The sequence below is a fragment of the Lissotriton helveticus genome, chromosome 4_1, assembly GCF_964261635.1.
Source record: "Lissotriton helveticus chromosome 4_1, aLisHel1.1, whole genome shotgun sequence".
NCBI classification, from domain to species: domain Eukaryota; kingdom Metazoa; phylum Chordata; class Amphibia; order Caudata; family Salamandridae; genus Lissotriton; species Lissotriton helveticus.
Window position 1 is genome coordinate 34859689 of NC_136063.1, and position 8127 is coordinate 34867815.

The 8127-nt window shown below is 39.8% G+C and overlaps 1 long non-coding RNA gene across 1 annotated transcript; it reads left to right on the forward strand.

Annotated features, from left to right (window-relative positions):
* Window positions 1-701: 701 nt before the first annotated feature.
* LOC144826929 (uncharacterized) lies at window positions 702-1774 on the forward strand. Its single transcript, XR_013609973.1, has 3 exons — window positions 702-783; window positions 1007-1121; window positions 1400-1774. It is a non-coding gene; the product is annotated as an uncharacterized LOC144826929 (long non-coding RNA).
* Window positions 1775-8127: the final 6353 nt, after the last annotated feature.

An 8127-nucleotide genomic window follows, 5' to 3' on the forward strand; every position in this document is an offset into this window, starting at 1 on the left:
GTATGAAGGCGACTTGTTGTGTGGTCAGGAGCTAAAATATTTTGTTGAAACCCGCACCCTTGTGTTAATATTAGCAGCTCAAATGTAACATAAGGCGCTGCAAATAAACATGCGCGATGTACCGTTTCGGACTGTATATTCCAATTACTTGCAGGTTTCAGCAATTGCAGGAACTATCTGCTCTATATGCCCTAGGTGAAGTCACGATAGGCGACTGGAGCACATGGGCACATGAGCGCAAAGGAAAAATTTGGGGTTGATTTGATAACAGGTTGAGACTTATTACTCCACGTATTTTAAATTGCAGTTTTGCTTGATGCAAACTGTATTGATAAGAACTTTGAGGTCCTGGGGTAAATGTTTACCATTAATATAACATATGCTATGTTAATAAAAAACGTTAATAGACATCACTGTAACCCAGTGTTAGAATATTTTATGTAGCTCCTGTATTAGTAGATAAGGGGCATTAAGTAATTGCGGTTTTTAAACACCTAGGTGAGAACTGGAATACCTGATTTCAGACAATTCTTTCAAGATGGAGTGTCAACCATAGCTCCTGAGGTCTTTGTATGTTGAATCCAGCAAACAGGTAATTTATAATCAATAGGATTGTTGCTTCATTGACACAACCTAAGGTGATGATTTAAATTACTTAAGGTGTGTATTCATGTTTTCTTGCCCGTAGTGCTGTTAAGGAGGATAAGGTCCCCGATGAATACAGCTTCACGCATACATAAATAAAGAACAGAATTCCTCGCAGGAGGCACCCACGAAAACGAGGTACAATAATTCTAACATTTGCTTTTTATCTCGTAGCCTGTGCAGTTGAGAACCTTGTCCAATAAGTACAACCTGGGCATTTGTATGGCAATATTAAGGCAGAGTCTTTTATTGGGTACTTTATTACAATGGAGTTACCATAGCAATCTACACCTTGATGACCCAGACGTGGGTTTCATTCATTTTGTCTCGATCTCTAAAACATGTATATATGTCATTTTAGGGTGATCGATCCTGACTCCTTATGCCGAATGTTCTATTGCCAATGTACTACAAGTAGACATGTGGCCATTCTAAATGGAGAGATTGTTTCCTCCTTTTACTCACCTATGAAAAGGGTGGGTATTCACTTTTGATTTTTACTTCTTGAAAGGATTCTAATAGAATGGTGTCTTTGAATGAGAGTGATTTGAGCATTTACAGATATTAAATAGCACCATGTTTGGATAGGAGAATATAATGTGAAAATTCATGCTTTGTTGGACTCTATATATATATATATATATATAGAAAGTTTAATGGATTGTCATGAAATGTAATGTTAAATGCAACTATGCATCTGTATTTTTAGTGATGAGCTTGTAATATCAATCTGTTTTTATATTTTTGTTTTTAGATTAACCATGGGGAGATTTGTACAAATTATTTGTTAACCTGAAGAAGGTGGGACACTATCAAATACCACCGAAACGTGTCGCTTTTGTGCCTACGAACAATCGGAAAAACTACTTTTGGTTCCAACATAGGTGGACTAACTAGAAAACTTGAAACAACATCTTGTGCAGAACAACATATAAATGTGTACACTATATATGATCCAAAAGCACCTATATGACACTGTTTTCCAAGAGTATATCCACATGGGCCAGGATGTTTCCCTGAGATTTAGTGATTAGGTTGTATATCTTTTTCTCCCTTTTTTATGCAATCTGCTGCTTTTTTGATATATAGCTTTTGTATGTTTATTTATGTTCTTATAATGAGATCGCTAAAAAGACAAGTTTTTAACAAATAGATCATAGTTTTTTTTAACAGTGATAAATACAAGATTTATGACTTCTGCATTGTGTTCTTGGGTTCTAATTGGTGCTATTAGAGTGTGGGATGACTGATAACGGTATATGTGTGATGTGTGCATAAAAAGAGAAACCAAAGGGACTTTTTGTTTTTATTGTTTGCCACTAGGAGAGAGGCAGTGCCTCAGAAGTACAGGGTGTTCCTCCTAACTTTAGCTCATTACATCACCCTAGCTGGACATCTGAGCCAAACGAAGACTTGGGAAAGGCTAGTTAGCCCCTTTTACCAGCTCCAGGTGCACCAAGAGGTAAAGAAGTTTGTCAGCTCCTGTGTGCAAACTAGTGACCAGACAGGTGGCCCCTCAAAGACCCCCCTAATACCACTACCTGTGGTGGGGGTTCCTTTTGAGAGGGTAGGTGTGGACATAGTGGGTCCACTTGAACCTTCCACAGCATCAGGAAACAAATTTATGCTAGTGGTAGTGGATCATGTCACTAGGTATCCTGAAGCAATTCCGCTAAGGACTACGCCAGCTGCTGCAGTAGCCAAGGCCCTCATTGGTGTCTTCACCAGGGTAGGGTTTCCTAAGGAGGTGGTTACAGACAGAGGTTCCAACTTCATGTCTGCTTACCTAAAGCACATGTGGAAAGAGTTTGGAGTGCAGTAAGAGTTTACTACACCATATCACCCGCAGACCAATGGCCTTGTTGAGAGATTCAACAAGACATTGAAAGGCATGATTATGGGGCTCCCTTAAAAACTCAAAAAGAGATGGGATATCCTCTTACCATGCCTGCTTTTTGCTTACAGAGAAGTGCCACAGAAGGGAGTAGGGTTTTCCCCTTTTGAACTTCTGTTTGGCCATCCTGTGAGGGGACCACTCTGTCTTGTAAAAGAGGGTTGGGAGAAGCCTCTCAAAGAACCAAAACAAGATATAGTGGACTATGTTCTTGGCCTAAGGTCCAGAATGACTGAGTATTTGGAAAAGGCATCCAAGAATCTTGAGGCCAGCGATGAGCTTCAGAAGAACTGGTATGACTAAATAGCTGCACTTGTTGAATTTCAACCTGGGCAGAAGGTGTGGGTTTTGGAGCCAGTGGCACGAAGGGCACTCCTTTTAGTTGCGTTTACAACCAATGTCTATCAATTTAAGCCCTAATATAAATAGGGTACAACTTCCAAGTAAGCCCAGTATACCTAAGCCTAATGTCTGCATCAAATTATAGGAACCACACTGCTCTCCAATTCGAGATGACATAGGAATGAGTTGACGGGTGGTACCTTCCAAAATGAATGTTAATGAAACCATTTGTGAGCTGCTGGTTGTTTATGAATGCTTTATTGGATGAAAATACATAGATATGGCTTTTTATGTTTTAGATCATCTAAGTTGAATGATCTTTGTGCCACAAGAAATATTTATTCTCAATTGGAACTACAAGAATTGATGTTATTCTTATGAAAGGTATCCAAGACACACACAAACACCTCTGATCACATATTTGGACTAATGGCACCAACTTGCTTTTAATAAACTCCAATAACCCAAGACAAGGTTAATTCCAGCTTGTGACAATGAGTGTTCTGCATGCTATCACCAATTGATTTCACACCTAATAACAAATAATACACAACATTAACAGATGATTACCATCAGGTTAGGTTTTCAGAAAATGTATCAACAACAAGACACGTATAAGTAACCAACACTACACTATACTACATGACTACTTGTTTGATATGCAATGTCAGCACCATATCTAATCATGCGCAAGGTCATGACATTTCTGATTGTAAGTCCTTGCACCATTTCTAATCTCACTCTTTACTCACAGCACTTTCACATTATGTTACACTCCGCATCTCTAGTCATACCACTCTATGCCCATGCAGATTTTAATGCACAGTAGAAAAATCACTAAAACAACTTATCCCCTGTCACATAACACTTGGTGGTGACTATGTATAACCACCAGGACAGAATATAGACCTCTTGTTCAATTTCATTACAGCTCTTAGGAAGCCCTGGTCCAGATGACCATGTAAGGGCGAAACACGTGTCAGCTGTTGAGAGTTCCTGATTGCACCTCACCTTGCTATGAACACAGGACAATAAATAGATTCAAAATCACTACCTGGAATGCTGAAGCATTTCTTTATCCCAAAACACTGAAAAATGGAGGAGGAGGAGGCACTCGCACACTCCTAAATGATCATAAACTGAGGTATAAATGGTTCAATACCTCAACAATAGCTTCCTCCAAATACAGGACACCAGGCATTTGTATCCAGGAGGAGAACCCCTAAACCTTCCTTTGCAACCAAATATTTTAAGTAGTTGTGATAACCAAGCTGGAGAAGAGAACTTAGTATTACGTATTTTCAGATGCATCTTTCGAGATTGGATTGGATTAGTTGTCCAAAGAAGGCAAGTGCTCATCCAAAAGTTTTCCATTAAACAGAAATCGAAGGCGCTATGTTTTGGATTGTTATTAGATAACTCTTGGAGATCCACTTTTTTAACCTGTGTTCATGAGCAGACCCTCATTCACATGCAGCATTAAAGATAGAGGCCATATGCAAGCTGCTTACAGATTTTAAGTTCAATTTGAAACAAAGAATTACCTGAGGACTTGAAGACCTCAGACTGAGTAGGTGTCTGGCGATTTGCATGTAAATATTGTTAAGGTTGTTGATCTGTTGAGCTGGAATTGCATAGAGGCACAACACAGCGCACCACTAAGTAATCTTTGAACTCCTGTGAGCAAAATTGTTCCCCATTGTCCATTGTCCTAAAAACTATAGACTAATCAATTTACTCAACATTGGGGAGAAGATTTTCACCAAAATAGTCCTAGGCAAATTAAAAAACTGGGTAGAAGCAAACCCAATTATCCCAGTGGAACAGGGAGGATTTAAGGAAGGCCATTCCACAATGGACCACTGTTATGCACTTTGGGCACTGGCCCCGAAGTCGATAGAGCAAAGGGGAAACATGTTCTGTTGCTTCGTCGACTTCCGGGCAGCCTTCGACTCAGTGGACCGCGGGAAACTTTGGGGGTGCCTGATTAAATATGATATCCTAATTGACCTACTAGCGATATTAAAAGAACTACTTAGAGGAAACTGGGCCCAAGTAGTAAAAGATACACAGGGGGCACTCACAAGGAAAATAGTCATAGACAATGGACTCCGACAGGGCTGCATGTTAGCTCCTCTACTCTTTTCAATCTTCCTAGTAGACTTGCTGGTAGTATTGGAGGTGGAGAAGAGTGCTAGCCCCAGAATGAGTGGTAAGAAAGTATCATGCTTATTGTATGCAGACGATCTCGTCATCACTGACCAGACAGAGTTGGGGCTACCGAGGAAATTAGATGCTTTTAATGAATACTGCAAGAGTAAACTGCTAATAGTAAATATGGACAAAACAAAGGTTATGTGCTTTGGTAAAAGGCCAAAGAGCTTTTACTGGTATCTATATCAAACCAAATTAGAAACAGTAAAAGAATATAAATATCTGGGCCTATGGTTTGAATCGTCCTTAAAATGGAACAAACATGTAGAAAACCAAAATGCAAAAGCTTCTTCCTCCATTTGTGGTTTGGAAAAATGTAACAAAACCTACGGAGATATGTCACACAAACCCATGCTAAAAGCTTTCTCAGCCATGGTCCCCCCACAAGTACTATATGGGGCAGAGGTCATATTCTTTAGTGGTAAAGGGGATTGGACTAGGGAGGAAGGTAAAGCCGTAAAAATGCTACTGTCCTTGCCAATGTCAGCCATGCTACAGGCAATTAGACTTGAAACAGGATTGATAGGGTGGAATACCCAGGCCAGAATGGCGGTGGCAAGATTTTGGAAACGCCAATCTCTAGAGGAAGCCCAAAAGGTGTCTCACTGGTGTAGTGAAGAAATCCTACATAGCAATCTAAGATTGGCAGCTGAGGCAAAAAAGAAGATAAAAGAGAAAATGTGTTGCCTAGATGTGGGTACAACCCAAAACGCCTTAGAGGCAGTCTTTACAAAAGTGGCACTTAGAGCACAAGGTAGGCAGTACTCGAGATTGCAGGACCTAGGTTACCTAAGAAATAAAAAATCGGTAAAAAGCATGATAGAAGTATGGGAAGCCGATACAGAATATCCATACCTATAAGCACTCCCGAACTATGGATTTAGATGGGATATCTTAAAAATGAGAATTGGCATTATCCCCTGGCGAGTGGAGGAGAAAGTCACGGCAGAAATGATGTACCCAGATGGTTTATGCAAGTGCGGTATGGGGACTAAGTGTGAGATAATGCACAGTCTTCTTGATTGTCTCATGTATGTAGAAGTGAGAAAACAGATTCTGCGACCTATATTCATAAAATATGAGACAAGATTGAGAGCCCAAGCAATCAATTTATTGCTAAGAATGGAATATCTAGAAATAGCTATAGCTCTGGGTTATTACCTGAAAGAAAGGAATCAAATGGTCAGGGGAAAGCTCAAAGAAGTGCAGTGAGAAACCCCAGTTACCCTGTATATAATAAAAGAAGAAGAGTAACTTTAGGCGGGACAAGTCCTATGGGTTTTAATATCTTTTAATCTCCTTACGGCAATGGTGGACTGCTAAAGATAATGAACAGCCTTAATTCTAAAAAGTCCAAGATGATTCAGTTTTTAAGTTGAATGTTTTTATACTTTTTAAAGATTTTAAAAAAAACTTTGCATTGTTTTACCAATAATCAACTATCTATAATATCTTGAATTGTACTCGATTTTGTTTAAAGACTAAGGTCTAAACAAACAGAGTTTTTCTCTCTCTCCCATTGTCCATCAATATTGCCTCTGGTAGCCCTTCGATAATGAACGCACTCTAAAAATGTGATCACATTGCCTGAGCTAATGTGGCTCTTTCTCAACATCTGCAGCATATAAGAGAATAGATCCACTATTACTGTCAACTAACGGGCAGCATGTTCTCCTATTACATTTACAATACATAACAGCAGAAGAGTAGACCAAGTCTGGAAAATGGTGTGTGTCTCTGAACGAGCGGAAATGCAACATTTGAATGTACATGCAGGTGGTGCCTCGAACCTGACGACAAACCAGGGTTTTGAATAGTAACCCATCAGACCACCCATTTGGCGGAAATTCATCATTTGGGGGTTGGTAAATATTCAAACCACTGCCTGGCCATTTTAGTGCCAGGGTAACATAGTATCTCTATGTACAATATTCCTCAATGTAGTAATGTTTATTAAAGTGCAGTGCTCAAAAAAATAATAAGAGTGAGTAAAATTGACTACTGAGACATAAGAAAGTTTCAAGATAGAGGTCAGAGTGTCAAAGCTTAAAAAACACGCCATGTAGTTTGGAATTTGATACTACTCTGTGGCGCTGAGCAAGGTGGTCGACATGTTTCAGCCTACAGGGGAAACTACCCCGGCTTTCTTCAGGACCTTTCATATAAACTTGCTACTGCAACAAACAATAATATGTGATATGAGGAATAATAAAAATTGTGCTTATAAAAAGTCACATATCTAGAGCGGAAGTGGCTCTTGAAACACCAGAGGTACCGACGGACAGAGCGGGGCCTCATTCTCCCGAGCGGTTGCCGGGCGAGGTGGGGTCGTCACCCACACAAAGCTGGGAAGAAGCTATGTCTCTCATCCTCCAGTGAACATTGGAATGTAAAGTTCCTGGTAGATATGTGACTTTTTATAAGCACAATTTTTATTATTCCTCATATCACATATTATTGTTTGTTGCAGTAGCAAGTTTATATGAAAGGTCCTGAAGAAAGCCGGGGTAGTTTCCCCTGTAGGCTGAAACATGTCGACCACCTTGCTCAGCGCCACAGAGTAGTATCAAATTCCAAACTACATGGCGTGTTTTTTAAGCTTTGACACTCTGACCTCTATCTTGAAACTTTCTTATGTCTCAGTAGTCAATTTTACTCACTCTTATTATTTTTTTGAGCACTGCACTTTAATAAACATTACTACATTGAGGAATATTGTACATAGAGATACTATGTTACCCTGGCACTAAAATGGCCAGGCAGTGGTTTGAATATTTACCAACCCCCAAATGATGAATTTCCGCCAAATGGGTGGTCTGATGGGTTACTATTCAAAACCCTGGTTTGTCGTCAGGTTCGAGGCACCACCTGCATGTACATTCAAATGTTGCATTTCCGCTCGTTCAGAGACACACACCATTTTCCAGACTTGGTCTACTCTTCTGCTGTTATGTATTCTAGTTTAGGGGAGTGAGTAGACAGGTCGGTAAACTTTCCCCTTGACCCTCCATACTGTTTGTTGTTTGTACTCC